Source organism: Entelurus aequoreus, linkage group LG16, assembly GCF_033978785.1.
Source record: "Entelurus aequoreus isolate RoL-2023_Sb linkage group LG16, RoL_Eaeq_v1.1, whole genome shotgun sequence".
Classification (NCBI taxonomy): domain Eukaryota; kingdom Metazoa; phylum Chordata; class Actinopteri; order Syngnathiformes; family Syngnathidae; genus Entelurus; species Entelurus aequoreus.
In genome coordinates, this window is record NC_084746.1 from 42,592,381 (window position 1) to 42,620,127 (window position 27,747).

The 27,747-nt window shown below is 40.2% G+C and overlaps 1 protein-coding gene across 10 annotated transcripts in view; it reads right to left on the reverse strand.

Annotated features, from left to right (window-relative positions):
• Positions 1–27,427, reverse strand: part of LOC133631035 (uncharacterized) — a 68,031-nt gene extending 40,604 nt beyond the window's left edge. For 4 of the 10 annotated variants that reach the window (XM_062023008.1, XM_062023010.1, XM_062023011.1 and 1 more), the window contains exons 1-2: positions 26,206–26,415; positions 23,337–23,453 (exon numbers count right to left, since the gene is read on the reverse strand). The gene's annotated coding sequence lies outside the window, so the exon portion shown is untranslated. Of the gene's footprint in view, positions 1–23,336; positions 23,581–26,205; positions 26,437–27,392 lie in introns of those variants that run through there. The other 6 variants (XM_062023017.1, XM_062023014.1, XR_009821386.1 and 3 more) reach the window with 5 other exon arrangements.
• Positions 27,428–27,747: the final 320 nt, after the last annotated feature.

The window sequence follows — 27,747 nt, forward strand, 5'->3', positions numbered from 1 at the left end:
AGGCGTGCCCCAATCGCACGGCCGGAGAAACGGTGACCTTTTTTGTAAAGAGAGAAGCGCCCAGCACTTTTAGACAAAAAGTACTGTCCACAGCCCCCATGAGACAAAAGGCGTCACTGGCGCGCGTGAGTTTGATTTTCACATCCACCGAGTTGAGAAGGAGTCTCTCGCTGAAAAAAATGTCGGCATGAAGCGGTCCCAGCAGGTGAACTTCTTTAGATTCGGCCGTGTAACCGCTTCTAATGTTAAGTCCTTTGTTGGGTCCATTTACCCCTGCTATAGAGTCTATAGAGGCGGCGGTGTCTTTGTAAAATAAACCAGCAGAAAATTGACTTCTGAGGGTAGCTTCAGAATAGTTTAGTAGCGTTTCAATTATTGCTCTGTAGGGGTGAGTGGCGCTGGATTGAGAAATCAGTCTATCCCCGAGCATAATGTCGCATTGGCTAAAGATGGTGTTTAGAGGATAATTGATGAGACCCACGTTTGCGTCGTTGGGGATATTTGTTCCATCGGCGCGGGTAATTTTAACCCGCAGGTAAAGTAATGTGTCATTCAGATCCAAGTACTTTTCACCTTCTCCCGGGATAAAAAATTCGATAGGTCCTCCATCTGATATGGCAGATAACGGTCGTACTTCTGTGTAGGTTTTATCTTCGATAGACATTTGAGTCATAGGAGCTGAAAATAAATCCAGTTCAGCCATCGTGCATTCGGATGAATTTTGATGTAAAAGAGCCATCTTTTTTTAAAATATATCGTGCGAGGTGTCAGTGGTCCTTCTCTTTGTAAGTCTTTCGCCGACTGATTTTTTTTTCCCTAGGCGTCTACGTTTTTTATTAACCCTCGAGACACGTCGCCCTGGGGGTCTCTTTCGGGGTTGTCTAGCCAGGACCATTATTCCCCCCGATCCATCTTGTACTCCTCGACCCGTTTTTCCAACGGCTTGACTGAATACGTCGGAAGCGATATTTTTTGCCGCTGTTTTAAGATGAGGTTTGGCCAAGGCGAAACCTCTTTTCACCAGAGGCGAAACAAAACGAAACAACCTTGAAAACACAGAGCCTATCCCACGCCCGTACATCACAGGCGAACCTGCGAAACCGGGGAGGGAACCCCCCACTTGGCTTTCATAATAACCCACTAAACGTAGAGGGTTGTGCATGGGTTGACTCATTTTCAATGTTGTTGTTTTTACTTTCTGACGGGTCTAAAGTGGAGCTTCACAATAGTCTTGCCAAAGGTAAAGTCGACGTATTTGTTCTGATCAGATTTAATCTCCACCCGTATGTTTTCAATGTGATTTTTCGAGACGGGTAAATAGTAGACAGGGTTAAAATACTTGGTGACAACGTCTCCATAAGCTCCTTGTACACTCACGATTCTCAAGAGAGGTGCATAAACGTCGCCTACTATCTGAGGACGCACCACGTCACTGTAACAGTAAAGGTGGTTGAAACCAGCATTTATATCCATCGGATAGGGGGCCGACCCTCGGTCAAACTTGATCCACTTTCCTGGTTCCACTCCCATAATGTAAGCCAGGGGAGGGGGAAAACAAAAAATAGTTTGACCCCCTGATTGATAGGAGATTCGTTTTTTAACGTCGTCAAAGGCTATCCTCACATCAGGGTCAATTTTTTGTAAAGATTCATTCAGCTCATTTATGAACCGTTTAACGGTCTCATAACACCCTCCTCTCATTTCTTGACAAAAAACTACCCCATCTTGAGGGATGTTTACGGGACCCTTGTTAGAATCCTCATCCGCTTCTGTGTTTAAGGTAGGAAAATGAAAAACTTGCGAGTCGTCTTCTGATGTGGCATCATCTTGTGCGGGGTGTACCCCTCCTTCCCTTCGTTTAAAGGTGTGCCCGGTTTTAAAGGTCTCGCGCTCCCGAAGGGGTAAAACTACCCCATCTTGAGGGATGTTTACGGGACGCCTGTTAGAATTTTTATCCGCTTCTTTGTATAAAGTATGAGAATGAAAAACTTGTGAGTTAAATACAGGGCTCTTGCTAGAATCCTTAGAAGAGTTGGGCTCAGGTGGGGGTATCTTCATCCATTCATAAAACACCCCGCTACGAACATTATACCATGAGTGAGGGTATGAAATCTCTGTTAAGGCCACCTCCCATGACCCTGCTAAATCTATATGTTGAGTCAAATCTATCTGGTAATGGGAACTTTTGTTTTTTTTAAACACATTGAGGCTGGCATTTGAAGGTAAGGTGAGGTAAAAACCCTCGTAGGAATGATCCATAATGCTCGTTGATCTTTTGTCCTCACGACTGGGAGTCTCATCATGGCATCAGATTGTTTTATACATTTGTAAGGTGGTCAGCGTCCACCCAACTGTTGAATTTTTCGGGCCAGTTTTTCCAGCGCACTAGAACTTGTTTTTTGCCATTAACCGTCCGTCGTTTTAAAATTTCTTCCACGTGGTAGAGCTTGTTCTCGCTCTCTTTTACTTTTTGGAGTTCGGCTTCGTAAAAAGAACCCTCTATTATTTCTCCGTCAAAATCTTTCAGTTTGTATGCAGGGGGAGTGCGAGGGAGACGTCTGTTTATTGTAAACACCTCGTTTGTAAAACTTTGTTCGTATTTTTTATCAAATACTCCTCTCACTTTGGATATTCTCACCGTATCTCCCGTGACAAATTTGTATTTGTGTTTGGACGCTGTGTTTGAACCATAAAGATTTTCAAACACTTGAGGAGTATTTTCCAAAGTTACATCAGCGGGTTTCATTTTAATACTGCTGTGATATCCGTGGTTGTAGCTTTTTAACAAGTCTTGTAAGACGTCTAGGTACCGCCTAGTATTATTGGCTGTAAAATATCTCCACATTTTTCCTTTCAAAGTACGATTAAATCTTTCAACCCCCGAGGCTTTGAGATCGCTGGCTGTAGAAAAATGTACAATATTGTATTTCTTCATCAGAGCTTGAAAACTTTTGTTAAAAAATTCTTTTCCCGCGTCAGTTTGTAGTTTAAGAGGGATTTGGCTTTCCTCTAACACCGATTGAAACGAATTAACCACATCCTCGGCTGTCTTTCTCTTCAAAACCCTTGCGTAAGCCTTCTTGGAAAATACATCAATGACCGTTATTAAATAATTAAAACCGTCGTTATATTTAGCCAAGGCTTGCATGTCACAAAGGTCAGCTTGAAATTGATTTAATGGTCTAGGTACAAAGACTCTGTTTCTTGGAAAATTGATGCGAACCGGTTGATGGAGTGTATAGGCATCTTGACCCATTAAATATTCTTGAACTTTTTCTCTTTTGACATGTTGCCCCGTTTCATCCTGTACAGCTCTACGGAGTCGATCTACCCCTCCAAAACTACCAGGGTGTGCGGGTGTATAGTACGCTTTTTCCATAGCTTTGTTCATTGTGGAAAGACACAGAAAAATGACCTCGGTTTGCTTGGTACACATTTCTTTTATTCATTCATGAAAAAACAATACAGTGTATCTAAAACATTTTGTTTTTATTATAAAAAAACAACACAGTGTATCTAAAACATTTTGTTTTTATTATAAAAAACAACACAGTGTATCTAAAACATTTTGTTTTTATTATAAAAAACAACACATTGTATCTAAAACAATTTTTCTATAAACTATAAACTATAATCAACGTTTGATATAAAACAGGTATACCGTAGGTACATTTAATCGCATTATGTAGTTTTTGTAGTTCAAACAAAACATTAACGGAGATGCCATAGCGCAGCCGATACATCGTCATATCAACAAACAGAGCATATAAAACAAACACATGACAAGGTGAAGGTTGAAAAGACTTTTCTTTAGACCATTCAGACAAAATCATTTCAAAAATGTCAAAGTCAGAAGCATAAGAAACAACAGTTTCCCAGGTGATTATTCCTGCATTATTCCTGCACCAGTTTCCCAGGTGATTATTCTTGACTTTGCCCGCTCTAAGCCCACCTGGGAAACTGTTGTTTCTTATGCTGAGGGGGGAATACACTTTATGTCAAAATGTGATTGATGGCCCTGTAAGAGGAGGGGTGGGGTGAAGGGGAGGTCAGAGGAAGGTGGGGCTATGGGGGGAGACACTTTATGTCAAAATGCGATTTACGACTTTTTGAGTATTAACACATGTACGTACACACACACACACACACACTGGTGACAGAGTGTTGGAAAAAATAAAAAAAGATGGGTAATTATTGGGGAAATCTTGTCAACTTTGTGGAGAACCATGCTGTTGTATACCCATTGACGGACATGATAGAAGCATTTATTTTAAAACGCGACAAACCTCAAAAACTACAAATTATTCTTGACTTTGCCCGCTCTAAGCCCACCTGGGAAACTGTTGTTTCTTATGCTGAGGGGGGAATACACTTTATGTCAAAATGTGATTGATGGCCCTGTAAGAGGAGGGGTGGGGTGAAGGGGAGGTCAGAGGAAGGTGGGGCTATGGGGGGAGACACTTTATGTCAAAATGCGATTTACGACTTTTTGAGTATTAACACATGTACGTACACACACACACACACACTGGTATATGTGAATGGTAAGTCTTTGTTAGTACGAGCATTAAGAGAAAATGGAAAAGATGGAGAAAGCTGTTGTTTCAGTAGGCATGATTAGCGAAACGCCAGTTTCAATTTATAAAAGGTTGAAGCCTATGCAGACTCTTTGCTGTCTCAACTGGGATCTGAGACAAATATCTGGGGGGCTATAGATGGCATGTACAGCGAGCTGGTGGGAAATGATGAAACGATTTTTGGACATTTGGGTATGGTGACAGAGTGTTGGAAAAAATAAAAAAAGATGGGTAATTATTGGGGAAATCTTGTCAACTTTGTGGAGAACCATGCTGTTGTATACCCATTGACGGACATGATAGAAGCATTTATTTTAAAACGCGACAAACCTCAAAAACTACAAATTATTCTTGACTTTGCCCGCTCTAAGCCCACCTGGGAAACTGTTGTTTCTTATGCTGAGGGGGGAATACACTTTATGTCAAAATGTGATTGATGGCCCTGTAAGAGGAGGGGTGGGGTGAAGGGGAGGTCAGAGGAAGGTGGGGCTATCATGTCCGTCAATGGGTATACAACAGCATGGTTCTCCACAAAGTTGACAAGATTTCCCCAATAATTACCCATCTTTTTTTATTTTTTCCAACACTCTGTCACCAGTGTGTGTGTGTGTGTGTACGTACATGTGTTAATACTCAAAAAGTCGTAAATCGCATTTTGACATAAAGTGTCTCCCCCCATAGCCCCACCTTCCTCTGACCTCCCCTTCACCCCACCCCTCCTCTTACAGGGCCATCAATCACATTTTGACATAAAGTGTATTCCCCCCTCAGCATAAGAAACAACAGTTTCCCAGGTGGGCTTAGAGCGGGCAAAGTCAAGAATAATTTGTAGTTTTTGAGGTTTGTCGCGTTTTAAAATAAATGCTTCTATCATGTCCGTCAATGGGTATACAACAGCATGGTTCTCCACAAAGTTGACAAGATTTCCCCAATAATTACCCATCTTTTTTTATTTTTTCCAACACTCTGTCACCATACCCAAATGTCCAAAAATTGTTTCATCATTTCCCACCAGCTCGCTGTACATGCCATCTATAGCCCCCCAGATATTTGTCTCAGATCCCAGTTGAGACAGCAAAGAGTCTGCATAGGCTTCAACCTTTGAATCCTCAGCCTTGATGCAACGAAGCATCAGCAAGCATTGAATGGCCTGAATGAATTTAGGCCTGCGTAGACTCCTGATGACTTTGACATAAAGTGTCTCCCCCCATAGCCCCACCTTCCTCATACATAGGCCTGCGTAGACTCCTGATGACTTTGACATAAAGTGTCTCCCCCCATAGCCCCACCTTCCTCTGACCTCCCCTTCACCCCACCCCTCCTCTTACAGGGCCATCAATCACATTTTAAAGTGTCTCCCCCCATAGCCCCACCTTCCTCTGACCTCCCCTTCACCCCACCCCTCCTCTTACAGGGCCATCAATCACATTTTGACATAAAGTGTATTCCCCCCTCAGCCCCGCCTCCTTCTGACCTTTCCTTCACCCCACCCCCCTATGACCTTTTGACCTTAAGGTCGTAAATCTTTTTTTGACTAAAGGTTTATCCTTGTTCTCTCTCACAAGCTTTTGTCCATCCTGTTTACTTACTCCTTCCAAGCAGTGTGGCTTTGGGTCTGTTTTCTCTCTGTCTGTACCTGGCACCTCCTATAGCCATCTAATCTAGGGAGTAAACTATGTGTGTGATTTATAGAAGACAAACATACCAACATGGTTTAGATTTACTTTCGTTGATATGTTGGATCCACTATGGACTGGACTTTCACAATATTATGTCAGACCCACTCGACATCCATTGCTTTCGGTCTCCCCTAGAGGGGGGCGGGGGGGTTACCCACATATGCGGTCCTCTCCAAGGTTTCTCATAGTCATTCACATCGATGTCCCACTGGGGTGAGTTTTTCCTTGCCCTTATGTGGGTTCTGTACCGAGGATGTCGTTGTGGCTTGTGCAGCCCTTTGAGACACTTGTGATTTAGGGCTATATAAATAAACATTGATTGATTGATTGATATTGTGTTTGTTCCTTTTAGGTTTTGTTCCCATCTTTATCTCTCTCACAGAGTGCGCCAGAAAAACCATGCACACTTCCGGCCTTTTCAATAAAATTACTGTGCATTACAAGAGTCTATCAATCAATAAAACGTTATTGTGTGAATGCTCAAAAGCATTCACACATGTTTTTTCCTCTTCTCCTTACACATTTTCACCCGATTCAAACCGTTCTAACTTCAAACTGTTCAGCCTATTCAGGAATCGCAGGCTTTCCCTTGACAAATTCCAAAAATTCCCAGATTTCCAGGTTTTCCAGGACATTTTTCCCATTCAAAATGAATTGGCCATTTTTCAAACTTCCACCATGTCCACATTTTTCAACCGATTCAAACCATTCCACCTTCAACACATTCCACCGTCCTGGAAATTTAAACTACCTTTTTTCCAAGTTCAAAAAAATTCCAGGATTTTCCAGAAATCCTGTTTTTCCAAAGCCCTATTCCCACCCTTTTTTCCGGCGACTACTCCTTCCGCATTTCAACCGTTCCACCGTCAAAACATTCCTCTTAATCATAACAAAAACTACGTTGTTTTTTTAACTGGCAAAATTCCCGGTTTTCCCGAAATTCCAGGAATTCCGTAATACCATTTCTCAATTCAACATGTTACTACTTCAACATTTCTCAACCGACTTGAACAATTCCAACACCAACCATTTCAATTCATTCAAACCATTCAAGTTTTTTTTACCATTTTCCAAAAAAATTCCCGCTTTTCCCAAATCTTTGGGAAATTCCCATTGAAATCAATGGGACATTTTTCAAAGTTCCACAACTCCCACATTGTTCACCTGATTCAAACTGCTCCAACTTCAAAATATTCAGCCTGTTTGGAATTGTGTGCACTACTTCAACAATTCTAAATAAAATTCCAGGATTCCAGTTCAACTTCAGCATTGGAGCATTCAGGAATTGCCTCATCTAATTTATAAAGCGCTTTCCATACATAAAAGAAATGCAAAGCAAAGTGCTTTACAGAGTTAAAAACAATACCCTGATGACCCATATCCCCCATTATCACATACGTACGCACGGACACAGATACCAAACACAAACACACACACACACAACATACACACATATGCAACTATACGGACAAATGATTGCATGGCTGAGTACAGAGGAGACATGTGAGTAAACACTATCACAGCAGCCATCTACACCTGGAGGTTATCAGACCATGGCCACCAGGACGCTGACACAAAGCGCCCCCACAAGCATGGCCGATAACCCCTGTGGCAGATGGCTCATCTGCGGAACGTTGGAAAGTAAAAATAATAAAACTTGTAAAATAGTAAGAACCATGAGTAGAGATAAAGATTAAAATACAAGTAAGACATATGAAGATTAGTAGGAAAAATAAAATGAATATACAGTAAATAAATAAATAGAACTAAATAAAATATTGCATAAAACTAATAGGATAAAAAGTAAAATACAAATGACTTCAATAAAATAATGATTATCAGGTAAAAGCCAAATCAAAAAGGTGGGTCTTAAGCCTGCTCTTAAAAACAGGAACGTTCTCCGCAGCCCTGAGGTCCTCCGGCAAGCTGTTCCATAGACGGGAGCCATAATGGTGGAAAGATGCCCTCCCGTGACTTTGTGCCCAGACATTTGGAATAATTAGTAGATGAGTGCCACAGGATCTCAGGGCCCGGGAAGGCTCATAGGGTAAAAGCAAATCTAAAAGATAAGAAGGCCAAATACCATAAAAACATTTATAAACCATAAAAGAACCTTAAATTGATCTTGAAACACACGGGGAGCCAATGCAGAGATTTTAAAACTGGTATAATATGAGCCCGCCATCTGGTCTTCGTTAGGACACGTGCCGCTGAATTTTGGAGTACCGGTAATTGCAAAGGTGTAAAAGCCTTTTTAGGAAGACCAGAAAGCAGGACGTTACAATAATCTATATGACTCGTAATAAAAGCATGCATTAGCGTCTCTGTGTTGCCCTGAGAGAGAATTGGGCGAACTCTGGCTATATTCTTAAGATAATAAAAACCTATTTTTGTTATATTTTTTATATGTGGTATAAAACTAAGGTCAGAGTCGAAAACGATGCCCAGATTGTTCACTTGTAGTGATGGAGTTAAAGACAATAATTGTAGTTTTGATATGTGTTTCTCTCTCAGGGTCTCAGGGCCGATGACTAAGACTTGAGTCTTGTCCTGGTTAAGCTGTAAAAAGTTATCTGCCATCCAGGACTTAATATCTAAAAGGCAATTAAAAAGAAGACTAGAAGAATAGCTTATGTATGATACCAAACATTACCTTGATATTATTTGTAGTAATGGAATGTTGCAGTACAAATACACTTTCTGCCATTCCTTTGTTATTTAAAATTGCACTTTTAAGATTTTAAGGGAAGTTCAGGCATGTGAGCACCCTTTGAGGAAAAAAAGAGGAAAACTGATGAAAAAAGCATGCCCCGAAAGTAAATTTTGAAAATCAAGACTACATTATCTGCAATTGGATGCATTTTTACACTATATTTTACATTTAGGTTTACTCTCATCTACCAGCCTATTTTAGCTGTCTTTTTGACACTTTAATGTCCCATGTCATGTACCACAGAATTTTTTTGTAGATAATTTACTAACATTGTTGTCAGGTTCAAACATCGATGACATCTATTAAAACAGACGAGAAGCAAGGAAATAAACAGAGACAGGATTCAATTTTGCTCAATTTGAGGAGAGACGCGTCGACTGTACTCTCAGGACAGTCTTCCACCACGCTCTAACGGAAAAAGGTTCACATCTCCTCTTTTATTTGGATATTCCCTGTTTACATAACAACAGCTGTTTCTAAACGAATGGGGGGTATGTAAACAGCAATTGTTTTCGGTCACATTAACACAAAAGAAAAAGATGCCTCGGGTTTGGGCTGGTCCTGGATTGAGCTTGGGCAGGTCTTGAATCACAATAGATAACCCCTCCCGTCTCCTCCCATCGTATGCAATGGAATTTTACGAGCCTTTGGCTTGGTACAACAAAGACAGCCTCTGTCTGCTCGCCGGAAGTTTCCGAAAACGGAAACTTTTGTGATAACATACATAAAATTACTCTGACAATTATCATTAAAAAATGTCATGTAAAATTCTATAACATGCATGCAAAGAACTTAAAAAACGTGTTGTGACCTCCGTTTACACTCGTCACAATAAAAATATGAATTCTCGCTGGCTACTAATAAATACTCTCAAACTACTACTGGTTCGTAACTAACAATGTTTGGATTGTAATCATCCAAATATGAATAGCAGCAAAGTAGAGCGCCGTCATCGTTGTGGCTCGGCGAGCGAACGCAGGCGACAACCAGTAAGCCAGCTGGATGATAAGTAGCAAGCCTGTTTCGGCACTCTGTGCGGTGTTTAGGCAAGAGGAAAAGCGACTACCTGTCGCCAAGGCGAGCGTTCAACAAATGGTGGTGGGATCCTTTTTTTTATACTGTAGATAGATAGATAGTACTTTATTGATTCCTTCAGGAGAGTTCCCTCAGGAAAATTAAAGTAGTGGGTTTTTACATAATTCAACCATTGAACTTTTGCTATTGTTCGAAAGTTACGGTCAGATGGGTTTTCACGGGACACATATCCAGTGTTGTGTGTTGTTGCGCTAAGAAGCCACAGATGTATAGATACTGCTCGATTGCTGATAGGAAAACAAAGTCTGAATCAACATCACCATCTTGCTTTATTTACAAAACTTTATAAAAGAGAACAAAATTGGACTACCTGAAGCTGGATTTAAATGCAAGACGGGAGATGAGGGACTGCTGCGCCATATTAGCGCCAGTTAGCATAGAGGGGCTAACACTGTTACGGGCGGACAGGAGCAGCTTTCTCACCGGTAAATCCCGAGGCGGCGGTGTTTGCATATACACCAACAACTGGTGCAACAACGGGGAGATAGTCAAGTCACTCATGTCATCTTGCTGACTGTATTGTACCATATGTCCCGACAAGAAATCTGTGTTCAAAGAACTCCGGCTTATTAGTGATTCCCAGAGCCCAAAAAAAGTCTGCGGGCTATAGAGCGTTTTCTGTTCGGGCTCCAGTACTATGGAATGCCCTCCCGGTAAAAGTTAGAGATGCTACCTCAGTAGAAGCATTTAAGTCCCATCTTAAAACTCATTTGTATACTCTAGCCTTTAAATAGACCCCCGTTTTTTAGACCAGTTGATCTGCCATTTTCTTTTCTCCTTTGCTCCCTCGCCGGGTTATTCCGGTTCCGGTGACCATGGATGAGGTACTGGCTGTCCAGAGTTGGGACCCGGGGTGGACCGCTCGCCTGTGCATCGGTTGGGGACGTCTCTGCGCTACTGACCTGTCTCCGCTCGGGATGGTCTCCTGCTGGCCCCACTATGGACTGGACTCTCACTGTTATGTGGATCCACTAGGGACTGTACTTAGAGGGGGGTTACCCACATATGCGGTCCTCTCCAAGGTTTCTCATAGTCATTCACATCGACGTCCCTTGTGTGGGCTCTGTGCCGAGGATGTCGTTGTGGCTTGTGCAGCCCTTTGAGACTTTTGTGATTTAGGGCTATATAAATAAACATTGATTGATGTCACTGCTCGCCCAATGTAGAACTACTGACTATGAAATGCAGGACATTTTATTTACCCCGTGAACTCAGTTATGATCGTCACAGCAGTATTCCTCCCAGTGCAAACACCAGAGAAGCCCTGAAGGATTTATACTGCTCTATCAGTGAACTGCAATCTACGCATCCAGAGGGAGTTTTCATCGTGGCAGGGGACTTCAATCAAGCTAACATGAAAACTGTGTTTTTCCTCATTTCCATCAATATGTGGATTTTGCAACCAGGGGTGGAAGCACGCTGGACATGGTCTACAGCAGGGGTGTCAAACTCATTTTAGCTCAAGGGCCGCATGAAGGAAAATCATGGCATAATAACTTAAAAATAAAGGCAACTTCAGATTCTTTTCTTTCTCTTACTTTGGCCAAAAAAACAAAAAGTACATTCTGAAAATGTACATACGACAAATAATCCTCTTGGCAAAACACTTGACGTAAGTTGAAAACTCTGAGGACAAAATTGGTGCAGTTTCAAAAACACCATGAAGAACACAATGAACTCTGTGTTTTTACAAAGCCATTAAACTTTAAGCACTTCCTGTTTAGCATTCTAACGTTCTAATTCTAATATTTGGAAAAGCAACCAATTGTTTCCGCAAACTGCCGCATTGGTGAAATCCGCATACTTCATTTATAATCATTGAAATATTACAGTTACAATTAAACATGATGTCAGTTATCAAAACGACACCATAGCTTTGTGATGTGGCTTTAGTGAACATAGCCTGCCGGGACTTAAGACCTTGTTTTAAATTCTTCCACCTTCTGTAGCCTTTGTTCCGTGTCCATATTCTTGTCTTTGTGTTTCTTAGATGTTTCATAGTGCCTTCTTAGATTATATTATTTCATTACAGCCAGACTTTCTCCACCCAGAAGACACAAAGGTTTGCCTTTTACCTCCATGAACATGTACTCTGCCTCCCACCTAGCTTGAAACGCCCTGTTCTCACCATCCCCATTCCGTTTAGCCATTATTGGGGAGGGGGGTTGCTGAAAGTTGACATCTTCCCTGAATGCTGATGAATAATGAAGCCGAGGCCCACTTGCGGCGCTGTAGTGAGTTTGCGGGCTACCGTTGCATTGTGGGGAATGGAGTATTGGTGCGTGCAAAACAGCAGCTGGCGGCTGTGGCCTGCGGGACGGTTCTAATACTAATCAAATATCATCCCGGGGGCCATAGATAGTTCATTCGCGGGCCGCAACTTTGACATTCAGGGTCTACAGCAACATTAAACAGGCATTCAAGGCTGCACCCTGCCCCTACCCCCCCGCGGGCCTTCACTTTATAGGGTCTGCAGCAACATCAAACAGGCATTCAAGGCTGCACCCTGCCCCCACCTCAGCTCCTCAGACCATCTCTCTGTGATGCCAATTCCTGCATACAAGCCCCTGCTAATCAGGAAAATAGTTACAGTGAAGCAGGCGAGGGCCTGGCCAGAGGAAGTAATGGAAGCATTACAAGACTTTGAAGCATTACCATGAATTGATTAACGTGGACCCCGACTTAAACAAGTTGAAAAACTTATTTGGGTGTTACCATTTAGTGGTCAATTGTACGGAATATGTACTGTAGTGTGCATGGTCAATTGTACGGAATATGTACTGTAGTGTGCAATCTACAAATAAAAGTTTCAATCAATCAATCAATCAGACTGCTTCAAATCCACAGACTGTGACATGTTCAAGGCAGCCGCCACAAACAATCATCACACATGTGTGGAGGAGTATGCAAAGTCTGTGTTCGCATACATTCAGAAGTGCATGGAGGATGCTAGTGTGATCAAGAACATCTCCATACAGGCCAATGAGAAACCCTAGATGAGAGTGAGGTACGTGCAATGCTGAGGCTCGGAACAACACTTTTTTATCTGGCGACATGGTGGCACTTAAAACAGCCAGAGCCAACCTGAACCGTGCCATTAGGGTTGCAAAGCGTGCTCACAGTCAGGAAGTGCAGGACTCTTTCAAGAACCCCACGAACAACAGACGAATGTGGCAGTGCATACATGTCACCACGGACTATAAAGCTACAACCCCCCTATAGGTTGATTGGCAACACTAAATTGGCCCTAGCAGTGTTTCCCATAAACTGCCAAGATACCTGTGGCGGTGGGGGCGTGGCTATGGGCGTGGTCACATGACATCAGAGTAATTTGCATAATTTACTACAATGATATGATTTTCTCCAGAAAGGCTCAAAAAATGTATACTTACTAATTAATAATAACAGTTTTGTTTTAAACGTCCATCCATCCATCCGTCCATCCATTTTACAATATAATAATAACACTTTTATGTACATATTTATATACAGATTTGAACAATAAGTTATTCACTGAAATATATTTATTAATTATGGTTCTTACAAACAATATATCTTATAAAAATATAAAAGCTAAAATGTCTCTTAAAGCTCTGGCCCTTTAATTAGTGCATACTAAATCATTTAACTTTAGCCTACTACTAAAACCATATTATTTACCAGCAACATAAAGTGAAACAGAGGCAGAGGTGTCCTGCCACAGTCAGTAACAAATAAACAGAAAACAGTAGTGGTGGTAGATAGACACAAAGCTTCATCAAACATCTGATCCACTGAACAAAGAGCTCCAAAAATCTTGATCCTACACTTCTCGGGCCGCCACAAATAAATGAATGTGTGGGAAACACTGCCTAGTGTGTGAATGTGAGTGTGAATGTTGTCTGTCTATTTGTGTTGGCCCTGCGATGAGATGGCAACTTGTCCAGGGTGTACTCCGCCTTCCGCCCGAATCCAGCTGATATAGGCTCCAGCACCCCCCCGCGACCCCGAAAGGGACAAGCGTTAGAAAATAGATGCATGGATAGTTGTTTCCCCATCGAAACTGGCGCATATAGTTCACTACACGCCAGAAAGAACTGGTTTCCAATTGCATAATCAAAGTGTTTAATTCAGATTTTTTAAAGCCAAACACAATCAAATTAAAGCGTTTGTTTATGTTTTATAAAGCTAGTTTCAAGCCAGTTCATGTGGTTTTCTCTCATGCATGTAAACGTATTGAGACTAGTATGAGTTGTCAGACAACAGCTCTTGTTGAACGTGTTAACAAAAGTAACGTGTCGACAGCGGTGTCTTTCCTTGACCACCGTGTACAATAATAACGCGCCACTTTTCATTGTAAGTAACATTATTTGTAGATGTGTCAGGCAAAAAGGTCACTTCAGGAATCAAAGAACACAAAGAGCCATAAAGATGATGAAAACAAAACAGTCAAAATAACTAACCAGACAAAGAAGACCTTGGAGGGTGAAGTAGCAAGAACAGAAGGAGGCGGTCAACAAGATAACAACTGGAGATTAGATAATTTGACTTAGATTTTTACGCTTATTGTATACATCACAATCTTTATTTTCATTGAATACATTATTATCATAGCAAAAAGTTTCATTGTTTCAAGGCACTTGGAAATTTCTGAATAAGCAAATACAAAGTACAACTTGGCAATCTGCAGATCTCTCCTTGAAAGATGGATCCCTCTCACACATTCCTTTCTGTTGAAAACGTGTCTCACACACACTCAACAGTTTACTAACTCTAAAATATGACTTTATCCTCTAATAGTCGATGTGTGTCATTTCATGTTACTGTTATTGATTACTTATCATTGTGTCAAATGATGAATTATATTTTATAAGTTACTAAAATATCCAACACCGCTCAACACGTGAGCAGCCATTTTGGCTCAAGGACAGAAAGATACATAGATATTTTATTAAGCTACAAAAAGAATGTTAGAAATGTCAGTGTTCCAAATTACAATACCACATTCATATATGAGTCTAAACACAGTGGGCAAATAGTGAGTAAATAGCCGTTAGATAGCCATTAAATAGTCAGTATTTTGCCTGTAAATAGCCATTGTCTCTTTGGTTTTCTTGCTATTCTCTTTTTTTGAACATTTGATTTATCAATTATCCTTATTTCCAAAAAAATTTTTTAATTATTGAAAAATTTGTTAACATTAAATCGGACAAATTCATAAATAAAAGTCAAACACTGGCAGACAACCAATACGTATATTGAGACTGGACAAGTTGGTAGAGAAGGCCAGTAACGTGGTGGGAGTGGAGCTAGACCAGGGGTGGGCAATTAATTTTCACCGGGGGCCGCATAAGCAACCCGAGCACTGCTGGAGGGCCACACGACAATATTTCAATTAAATTTTGCTCAATATTATTTTTGATATACCATAAGATAAATAATAATGATGATAATAATTAATAATAATAATAATAATAATAATTTCATTTAACCTAACTTAACTTTATACAAAAGCAGATTGCTTTTTAAGGTCACTTTATCCTGCATTATCCAACATTTTTCCCCATCAGATTTGGACAACCATCTGTTGTTAAAAATAGTTTTTAATCATATCTATTCTATATTGTTTTTTATATTGGTTTTATATGTAATTGTTTTTTTCTTTTTATTCAGTCATTGGTGGAGCTAAGGATAATATTTGAATATTGTTTGTAATATTGTTGTGCAGCACTTTGGAAACATTTTGTTGTTTAAATGTGCTATATAAATAAAGTGGATTGGATTGTCACACCTGCCAGCTTGTCCCAACACGCATTTACCTCTGTGAACAAGTCATTACCTGTGGTTGTCTCTTTAATTGACTGCATCAGAGCTCTCATCCAAAGTTAGCGAAAAACAGTCCATGTCTCCGGGCATTATCAGCGCAACAAAGTCCAATAAGCACTCCTTAATAAACTCTCCGTCAGAAAACGCCTTACTTTTTCTGGCGCTTTTGTGAGAAATGACGAAACTTGTCCTGACGGCTGCATCTCTGGGGGTGTGAAATATGGCACAAAGTCCTTGTTGGGTTTGCAGTTTTACCATTAACGCATCAGCCTCCCTTGCGCGCGCTTCATCAGACACATCCCGGTATTTTCCCTCGTGTTTCTTCGTGTAGTGGCGATTAAAATGATATTTAAACACAGCAACCTGTGTACCACACATTAAGCACACGGCTTTACCATTAATTTATGTAAAGAAATACTTGGCAGTCCATCTCTTGTTGGAAACACGCCATTCCTCATCAACTTTTCTTTTTTTAGCATCTCATCACTTGTCTCTATGCACCTTCCCTCACAGGTCCCCTCCGGACATACGGCATAAATAACACATTTCAAAATAAAAGCAGCACAGTTGTATTGCGCGCACGACATAGATGTTTTTTAAACTTTATTTTGTAATTTGTAATTGCGCCGTTCAATTCACTCACAATCGCACACGCGCATACGTCCACACGGAAGTAATACAAATAACGCTTTTCAAAACAAAAGCAGCACCGTTGTATTGCACACTCGACATAGATACTTTTTTAAATTTATTTTGTAATTTATGATTGGCCTCACGCGGGCCGGACAGGGATGCGCAAAGGGCCGGATGCGGCCCGCGGGCCGTACAATGCCCAGGTCTGAGCTAGACTCTCTGGCGGTGGTGTCAGAGAGGAGAAGTCCAGCAAAGCTCCTAGCCATTATGGACAACACCTCCCACCCACTACACTCGGACCTTGCGGAGAGAATGGGCACGTTCAGTGGAAGGCTCAGACTCCCAAAAATGCAACACAGAACGACACAGGAGGTCCTTCATACCGACAGCCATCCGACTGTATAATGCATATGTTCCTTGACTGCACTTAAATGTAGAATATATGTAGAATTTATTTATATTATTCATATATTATATATATAATATATTATATATATTATATTATTTATAATTATTTATTATTATTATTGTCTGTTGTGAGCGAACTGTGGTGCTGAATTTCCCCCAGGGATCAATAAAGTACTTTCTATTCTATTCTATTCTGTATAGAGCTAACATCTCAACATCGATGGCATTAATCTAAATAACGGAAACGATTACAAATGCAATATACGGTAAACAGTGTGCAGCTGCAGTGTTTATGTATCAGACTAAAGCATTTGAAATTGAACACAATTAATCATAATATCTTAACTAACAAATGAGTTTAACAGTATGGCATCAGATTGTTGGTTTTGAAATGGGTAAGAAGCTACAAGGAGCAATACGTGAAGCTAGGTGAACATACGTCTACAGCACTAAATATATCCAGGGATCAATATTGGTAACAACATTTTTCAACCTCTATATAAATGACATTTGTAAAGTTTCAAATGACTTAAAAGTTGTTATTATTTCCAGATGACATGACTGTGTTTTGTTCAGGGGTGAACACACACACAGAAGGTAATACAAATAATAACTGAATAAATTAATAAATTAAACAGATGGTTAGACAAAAACAGACTTTGAATCTCAGTAAAACTAAAATAATGCTTTTCGGTAATGGTAGAAGAGAAAATCAAACACAAATACAAATAGATGGAGTAGACATTGACACAGTAAAACCAAATTTTTGGCTGTTGTACATCATGATAAAATGGACTGGAAACCTAATATAAAAATATGCAAAATATGGTGGTAAGAAATACTTTAATAATGAACAAAGCTGAATATGTTCTGGGCCAAAAATCCCTGACAAACATTTTGAATCTTATTGAAAAAATTTGAATCTTATTCATCTGAGTGAACCATAACTTATTAAACTATTCATTTATGAGAACCTTTTTAATAGTTCTTTATGTATTCAATTTTTTATTTACGGTTCTTACTCATTTATCTACTTATTTATTGACTTACTGATTAATGTATTCATTAATTTATTCACTGTTGTGTTACAGTTGGAGTGCAAACAAATGTGTTAGAAATTGCTATGGAACAAAAAGGGGTAGGATTAAATAAGCTCTGCTTCCTCCTACTCCTTTTCGGACATGCTGTAGTAAGAAACTGAAAATATATGTGATATATCCATCCATCCATCCATCTTCTTCCGCTTATCCGAGGTCGGGTCGCGGGGGCAGCAGCCTAAGCAGGGAAGCCCAGACTTCCCTCTCCCCAGCCACTTTGTCCAGCTCTTCCCGGGGGATCCCGAGGTGTTCCCAGACATAGTCTTCCCAACGTGTCCTGGGTCTTCCCCGTGGACGTGCCCTAAACACCTCCCTAGGGAGGCGTTCGGGTGGCATCCTGACCACATGCCCGAACAACCTCATCTGGCTCCTCTCGATGTGGAGGAGCAGCGGCTTTACTTTGAGCTCCCCCCGGATGGCAGAGCTTCTCACCCTATCTCTAAGGGAGAGCCCCGCCACCCGGCGGAGGAAACTCATTTCGGCCGCTTGTACCCGTGATCTTGTCCTTTCGGTCATAACCCAAAGCTCATGACCATAGGTGAGGATGGGAACGTAGATAAATTGAGAGCTTTGCCTTCCGGCTCAGCTCCTTCTTCACCACAACGGGTCGATACAGCGTCCGCATTACTGAAGACGCCGCACCGATCCGCCGGTCGATCTCACGATCCACTCTTCCCTCGCTCGTGAACAAGACTCCGAGGTACTTGAACTCCTCCACTTGGGGCAGGGTCTCCTCCGCAACCCGGAGATGGCACTCCACCCTTTTCCGGGCGAGAACCATGGACTCGGACTTGGAGGTGCTGATTCTCATGTGATATATCATATTGGAATTGTATACATATTCGAAATACATTAACATCATAACTGTTACGGCGCGTGCACAGTCAGCTGCTCTTTCGTCAGCACGCGCCGCAGGACACGCCCATACACGCTCTGCTTCTGCTGCCACAAGCCGGCACAGCTGTGCGCAATCATCAATCGACACACCTGCTGCTGATGACACCACTCCCCATAAAAGCCAGCGTGTCCAGAGAACCAACGATGGAACGTAGTCTATGCTTGCAGTAAGCTTTCGTCTCTGGCTCCTCACCTTTGTTTGCTCGCTCCAAGTGACCTTCCGCTGTGCGCCTCACTTCTCTGGACCCCTCTGGATTCTGACTGCCTCCCTCGGTCCTCGACCCCCCCTTTGGACTCGGACCTCTTGATGCCCCTCTCAGCCCCAAGGACCCCCGCTTGTATCACGGATTGTCCTACCTGCCTCGCCCTACTGGACTGGCCGCCTTCTCACTCAACACACACTTACAACAACCACTGGTAAATATTCATTGTAACGCTTCACATAGTCCTGCAAACATGCACAGTAGCATACACACTCCACCGCATCATCAAGCTCAAAAATAAAACTGTTGAGCTTTACCCCTGTTGCTGTGTCGTCTCCTTCCCCGCCGAACATAACAATAACCATACTATAATTTTCACAATAGCATCATACTGTTACAACTAACTTTCCGTAGGACAAAATACCAACCTCCCTGGCTTTTTCCCAAAAAAGACAAGTTTTGACATTTATTCAAACATTGAAAGAAAAGGTTTTCACAAATTGATTAAAAAGGTTCTAGGTCTCAGTGAATTAAGAGAATTTATGTTGAGAATAGTTTATATTTGAGCTTCTCCAATGGCAGGGAAGACAGTACCTCCTTCAGTCATTGCATTTAACATTCAAATTTAGATTTAAGGTTTATATTTAATGTTTCACATTTATATCTAATGTTTATATTCGACATTTAGATTTAACAAACCGATTTGTATTATTTAAATTTAAATATTTAGATATACTTAGAACATCCTGACACTTACTAAACAGGTAGGTTTTTATATTACATATTTAAAAATATGGATTTACTTCAAATTCTATACCTTTACTTTGTACGCTTTGCGTAAACATTGGAAGACGACCACTAAAACGGTCGCTCTGCATGCCGCTAAAGATGTGGTGTTGTTCAGCGACAGACCCCATAGACCTCGACTCAGCCCACTAGCCGCGTGTTCGTTTGATCAGAGGGAGTTCAATATTCAATCCGTAACATTTTTTTGAACCAACACAGAAACATATACTTACAGGCTCTGGGTTGTTGTCGATACACGTCACCAACATTCCTTGGATCGTGTAAGGAGAATAATCCAGAATGTCAAAAACTACCAGTTCTTATAACGAGTTGGGGGGAATTTCACAAGATAGGCGTATAGTTGTTGTCAGTTTCTGATAACTTTATCTGTCTCTTTATTGGCGATTCTACCAGTCTCGTCTGAGCAAAATGTTAACCAGTGATTTGATCAGACTGATTTGATCAGTGATCTGGGCAAAGTCGAAGACATATTACGAATCTCTGAAGAATATACATGCTTGCTGTCAGAATAATTGTATATAAGTTATCACACAACTTGTTTGCTTGCAGTTCAGGTTGCCTTGCGGCCTGTGGTTATATCCATTTGTGTTTAGAAAGCTGCCTCTGGTTTTATCAAGCAAAAGGCGGACAGCTTGTAAAACTCCACTGTGTGCGATGGAATGTGCCGAAATCTACGAGCAAACCTGACACCGCTCCAAGCACCTTCTGTTTGAACTGTTTATGACCCAGTGCGGCTGCTGCTTAATGAGACCCCGCCCCTTGGAAGCAGCTGCAGCTATGTAATCAGAGACTGCCTAAATAAATGGGGAGGCATGGAACTCTTTCCTCAGAGCGTGGGGCGACATTGTACGAGGGTGCAGGTCCATGCGCTCTCCTCATGAGCTAAATTAAATCCTGTTTGATTCCTTGCTTCTTGTCCTGTTTAATAGATAGTTCGGTGTTTGAACCTGACACTTGCCTTGTTCAAATCCCCGTTGCCCATTTTCACACTTAAACGTTAAACAAGATACTGTACACCAAACCAAATGTGAGTCAAGAGTCTCAGCATCCGCTTAGTCATCATTTAAAGTCAGGTCATAAGTTCTGTCATTTGTATTCATTGGTTTCTTTAAATACCAGGGGAAAAAAATCAAAAAAAATGTGTATATTGAATTGTATTTGAAAACATTTATATGTCATCGTATAACATTTAGACGTTGTTTTAGTCAGGAATTAACCTAAAGTACTGTGCTTTTAAACTTTGAATCAAACCTAACATATGATGCTTTAGCCTTGAGAACTTAATGTACAAATGTACAATGTTTTAGTCTATGGAGGTTGTTCAAAGTTACCGACATCTGCTAAGTCATTTGTTCAGTGTCAAACGTTCATACAATTGTAAGCGACATCTGCTAAGTCATTTGTTCAGTGTCAAAGGTTCATACAATTGTAAGCGACATCTGCTAAGTCATTTGTTCAGTGTCAAAGGTTCATAGAATTGTAAGCGACATCTGCTAAGACATTTGTTCAGTGTCAAAGGTTCATACAATTGTAAGCGACATCTGCTAAGTCATTTGTTCAGTGTCAAAGGTTCATATAATTGTAAGCGACATCTGCTAAGTCATTTGTTCAGTGTCAAAGGTTCATACACCTGTAAGCATACAGTCTTTTGTAGTAATCTATTCAGCAGCCTACTACGTCCCTCCCGCTTGTATTGTATAAAAGAATGACACATCTCTCACTTTGCCCGCTTTTCCTTTCACACAAGCTATGAATGTGAACTGTGCCTTTTGAGATGCTTTAAGCTTCATCACTACAATTTTGTTTGACTACTTGATCAGAAAAATTTCAGATACATATTGTTTTGTGAAAACATGGGAGATTTAACTTTTAGGCCATGTCGCCTAGGCCTACTAAAGGGTCTTATTTCATGTCTATAGGGCTCTCATGTTGAAAATTGTATTCACAAGGTTTAAGTTTCTAGCTTTGAAAATATTTAAATTTGTTGAAATTAATTAATCGCGGTCATGTCCGGAACCGATTCACAGCGATAAACGAGGGACGACTGTAGTCGTAGGTGTCTCAACGTGTGTTGTAGGTATTAATTACCTACTGCAATCTCTGAGTAAAACATCAAAAGTACTAAACAAGTCGTTCTAGAACAGCGGACTCACAAAACTTTATTATGCCAAATTTTGAATGTGGTATAAAAGTGGATTCTGTAAAGAGAAATATTTTCTACACTGTAGCTATATTTTAAGAGAAGATTTTAAAACTGCGTTCGTCATTTGGTCAACACAGGTATTGGGTTGGATGACAACTTTCCCATTCATCATTCTCATATGCATATTTCCAATGTGACAATTGGAACGAGGGGACGGCGTGGCGCGGTTGGGAGAGTGGCCGTGCCAGCAACCGGAGGGTTCCTGGTTCGATCCTCACCTTCTACCAACCTCGTCACGTCCGTTGTGTCCTTGAGCAAGACACTTCACCCTTGCTTCTGATGGGTTGTGGTTAGGGCCTTGCATGGCAGCTCCCACCACGAGTGTGTGTGTGAATGGGTGAATGTGGAAATAGTGTCAAAGCGCTTTGAGTACCTTGAAGGTAGAAAAGCGCTATACAAGTATAACCCATTTACAATTTGGTAATATTTGCTGCCCAATAGTACAATTTAAAATTGGGTAGCCCTAGTCCACAGGATTCCTCCAAACATTTTCTTAATTCTATAGCCCAGAATGAAGAAACCGTATTTAGAATGTACTTGGTAACTAGCATTTCAAGTCTAAATGAAGTCGACATTAGTAAAAAATAAAAGTGGGAACTTTAGCAAAACACACATTAGCAAAACACATATTTTGACTGTTTATTCGTATGTACACACTGCAGCCACACGGGAGAAATATAGTGTCTGTGTCCATTTTTAAAACCTTATTGCGCTTGTCTGTTTGTTTGACGACATGCATGTTAGCCAACAAGACTAAAATAAGAACACATTAGCACACACAAGCGTTAAACAACTTCATGACCATTCGAAAATATGCGCTGATATATAGGAATTAACGGGAATTAATGGGAATAAACATTGAATCTTGCTAGATCTTGCTGCATGATTATTTGCTAATACAACCTGATTTAATGCAAATTTTAGTAGAATTTCAACCCTGTACTGTGCATTCCTCCATCACATTTGCAGTGCATTCTTCCATCACATGCACAGATAATTCCCAGCATGTTACACACTACAGCAGGGCTATTGAGGCCACACTAGTATGAGAGCCCAAGGACTTCATCCAGTCTGGTAAGTTTTGATGATATTACTGGGGTAAATATATTTGATCTATGGTATTTAAGTTTAATAGAGGTGTAATTGCTTGTTACTGTATGACTTTAGACGTCATTTAGTTGACAGCATGTTTGATTAATCGTATTAAATTGTTTCTTACCTTTGGAGCAGCAGCACAAGAACACAAAAAGTCCTCACGCCCACGCGTCTTCTTTACACATTGAACTAAAAATGAAACGGTGTCCCCATCCCGTGTGACGTCACTCTGAGGCGCTGGCTGGCGAGAGTGGAGGAGAAAGAAGAAATGTGGGCATAAAAAAATATTATCAATTAAAAAAACGAAAGAAAAGACATAGGAAAGAAGAGCCTGATAAAAGTCTTAAAAATACAGTTTCCTGTCAGGAAAGGTTCACTACATTTAGATCAGTGGTTCTTAACCTGGGTTCGATCGAACCCCAGGGGTTCGGTGAGTCGGGCTCAGGGGTTCGGCGGAGGTCAAGACACACCCGACTCATCGTGTAAATAAAAACTTCTCCCTATCGGCGTATTACGGATACGGCAACAGCAGAAGTCACACTGATTTGCAGGTGTGTAATTTGTTGTGAGTTCATGCACTGTGTTGGTTTTGTTCTTTGAACAAGGTGATGTTCATGCACGGTTCATTTTGTGCACCAGTAAAAAAAACATGGTAACACTTTAGTATGGGGAACATATTCACCATTAATTAGTTGCTTATTAACATGCAAATTAGTAACATATTGGCTCTTAATTAGTCATTATTAAGTACTTATCTATGGCCTTATTATAACCCTAACCCTTTAACCCTGGCCCTAACCCTAACCCTAAACAAATAACTCTAAATTAAGTCTTTGTTACTTAGAATATGTTCCCCTAGTGTCCAAAAAAATCTAAATGAAGTCTTTGTTACTTAGAATGTGTTCCCTAGTGTCCAAAAAACTCTAAATTAAGTCTTTGTTACTTAGAACAGTGGTTCTCAAATGGGGGTACGCGTACCCTTGGGTGTACTTGAAGGTATGCCAAGGGGTACGTGAGATTTAAAAAAAATATTCTAATAATCCTTTATAAATATATTTATTGAATAATACTTCAACAAAATATGAATGTAAGTTCATAAACTGAACATCAAATCAAGTAGGCTATTCCATTCATTACCATAAATCCAGAGTTTCCCCCATGCCATGATGGTTTGACCCTCACTAAAATGTCTGTCAAAAAGACATGTGAAAAGAAATGCAACAATGCAATATTCAATGTTGACAGCTAGATTTTTTGTGGACATGTTCCATAAATATTGATGTTAAAGATTTATTTTTTTGTGAAGACATGTTTAGAATTAAGCTCATGAATCCAGATGGATCTCTATTACAATCCCCAAAGAGGGCACTTTAAGTTGATGATTACTTCTATGTGTAGAAATATTTATTTATAATTGAATCACTTGTTTATTTTTCAACAAGTTTTTAGTTATTTTTATATCTTTTTTTTCCAAATAGTTCAAGAAAGACCACTACAAATGAGCAATATTTTGCACTGTTATACAATTTAATAAATCAGAAACTGATGACATAGTGCTGTATTTTACTTCTTTATCTCTTTTTTTTCAACCAAAAATGCTTTGCTTCGATTAGGGGATACTTGAATTAAAAAAATGTTCACAGGGGGTACATCACTGAAAAAAGGTTGAGAACCAATGACTTAGAATATGTTCCCCTAGTGTCCAAAAAACTCTAAAATAAGTCTTTGTTACTTAGAATATGTTCCCCATACTAAAGTGTTACCAAAAACTAGGGATGTCCGATAATGGCTTTTTGCCGATATCCGATATGCCGATATTGTCCAACTCTTTAATTACCGATACCGATATCAACCGATACCGATATCAACCGATATATACAGTCGTGGAATTAACACATTATTATGCCTAATTTGGACAACCAGGTATGGTGAATATAAGGTACTTTTTTAAAAAATGAAACAAATAAAGTAAGATAAATACATTAAAAACATTTTCTTGAATAAAAAAGAAAGTAAAACAATATAAAAACAGTTACATAGAAACTAGTAATTAATGAAAATTTGTAAAATTAACTGTTAAAGGTTAGTATTATTAGTGGACCAGCAGCACGCACAATCATGTGTGCTTACGGACTGTATCCCTTGCAGGCTGAATTGATATATAATTTAGGAACCAGAATATTAATAACAGAAAGAAACAACCCTTTTGTGTGAATGAGTGTGAATGAGTGTAAATGGGGGAGGGAGGTTTTTTGGGTTGGTGCACTAATTATAAGTGTATCTTCTGTTTTTTATGTGGATTTAATTTTAAAAAAACAAAAACGATACTGATAATAAAAAAAGCGATACCGATCATTTCCGATATTACATTTTAATGCATTTATCGGCCGATAATATCGGCAGACCGATATTATCGGACATCTCTACCAAAAACATATAACTTTGTCTTGAATTTGAAAAAAAACAAAACATTTTATTTTTCACTAAAGAAGGGTTCGGTGAATGCGCATATGAAACTGGTGGGGTTCGGTACCTCCAACAAGGTTAAGAACCACTGATTTAGATGTTTTTTCTGACTTATGAATCATGAATTTAAAGGTTGCAAAGCAATATAAACATAATTGAATAGTGCAGTGAAGTTATGCAAACGACAGAAAGATGACAATAGAGCATCGCTGAGTGAGAAATGGCCAGATAAAAACCTAGATAAAAAGCACAGCAAGTCGAGTATCGGGTTATTTAACTTCTTTACTGGTGTCTACTTATAATTTTATGCTATGGAGATCCATGGAAGTAACTTATTGTTTGCACGCACTCCGGCTACATGTGAGAAAATGCAGTGTCTCAGTCCATTTTTTTAAACCCTCCTGCTCTTGACTGTTAGTTTGGCGACATGCAAGCGTTAAAACTACTTCATGGCCATCCGGAAAATATGCGCTGAAGTCATCGAGTTGATGCCGTGTTTGTTTCATCTTATTAAACTTGCTTCTTACCTTTGGAGCAGCAACACAAGCACGCAAGAAGAGAAAAAGTCCTCACGTCCACGCGTCTTCTTTACACGTTGAACTAAAAATGGAAACCGTGTCCCCCAACTCCTTGTGACGTCACTCGGAGGGGCTGGGTGGGTGGCGAGAAGATGAGGGGGAACAAAAAGGCTTCCTTCTTTTCTTGGACTTCTACAAAGCGTTTGACTCGATCGAACATGAATTTATCTTCTAGACCAGGGGTCGGCAACCCGCGGCTCTAGAGCCGCATCTTTAGCGCCGCCCAAGTGGCTCTCTGAAGCTTTTTCAAAAATGTATGAAAAATGGAAAAAGATGAGGGGAAAAATATATATATTTTTTGTGTTAATATGGTTTCTGTAGGAGGACAAATATGACACAAACCTCCCTAATCGTTATAAAGTACACGGTTTATATTAAACATGCTTCACTGATTCGAGTATTTGGCGAGCGCCGTTTTGTCCTACTAATTTTGGCGGTCCTTGAACCCACCGTAGTTTCTTACATGTATAACTTCCTCTGACTTTCTAGGACGTGTTTTATGCCACTTCTTTTTCCGTCTCATTTTGTCCACCGAACTTTTAACGTTGTGCGTGAATGCACAAAGGTGAGTTTTGTTGATGTTATTGACTTGTGTGGAGTGCTAATCAGACATATTTGGTCACTGCATGACTGCAAGCTAATCGATGCTAACATGCTATTTAGGCTAGCTATATGTACATATTGCATCATTATGCCTCATTTGTAGCTATATTTGAGCTCATTTAGTTTCCGTTAAGTCCTCTTGATTCAATTTATATATCATGACACACTATCTGTATGTAATATGGCTTTTAATTTTTTGAGGCTCCAAACAGATTTGTTTTTGTATTTTTGGTCCAATATGGCTCTTTCAACATTTTGGGTTGCCGACCCCTGTTCTAGACACTTGACAAATTTGGCTTCGGCAATTTTTTTCGCAACCCAATCAAGACTTTGTACTGCGATGGTAATAGCTCAATAAAGTTAAAAACTGGTTTTGATTGATTGAGAAGTGTATTGACATCCTAAATAATTGAATCCATGTAATGCTTTAAAAAGGCAAATGGATGGCACGAAAAGCCAAAAGGCTTGTTTCCATTGTGGTCCATTAAATATTCATCACATTTGATACATTCAATAATAAAATATATACTGACCATGCGTCCTCTTTTCCCCGGACATGTCTTCTTTGTCCGGGCGGAGTTTCTTAAATGCCTCAAATGCATACTTGCCAACCTTGAGACCTCGATACCGGGAGGTGGGGGCGTGGTTGGGGCGTGGTTAAGGGCGTGGTTAAGAGGGGAGTATATTTACAGCTAGAATTCACCAACTCAAGTATTTCATATATATATATACAGAGGTGTGGACTCGAGTCACATGACTTGGACTCGAGTCAGACTCGAGTCATGAATTTGATGACTTTAGACTCGACTTGACAAAATGTAAAAAGACTTGCAACTCGACTTAGACTTTAACATCATTGACTTGTGACTTCACTTGGACTTGAGCTTT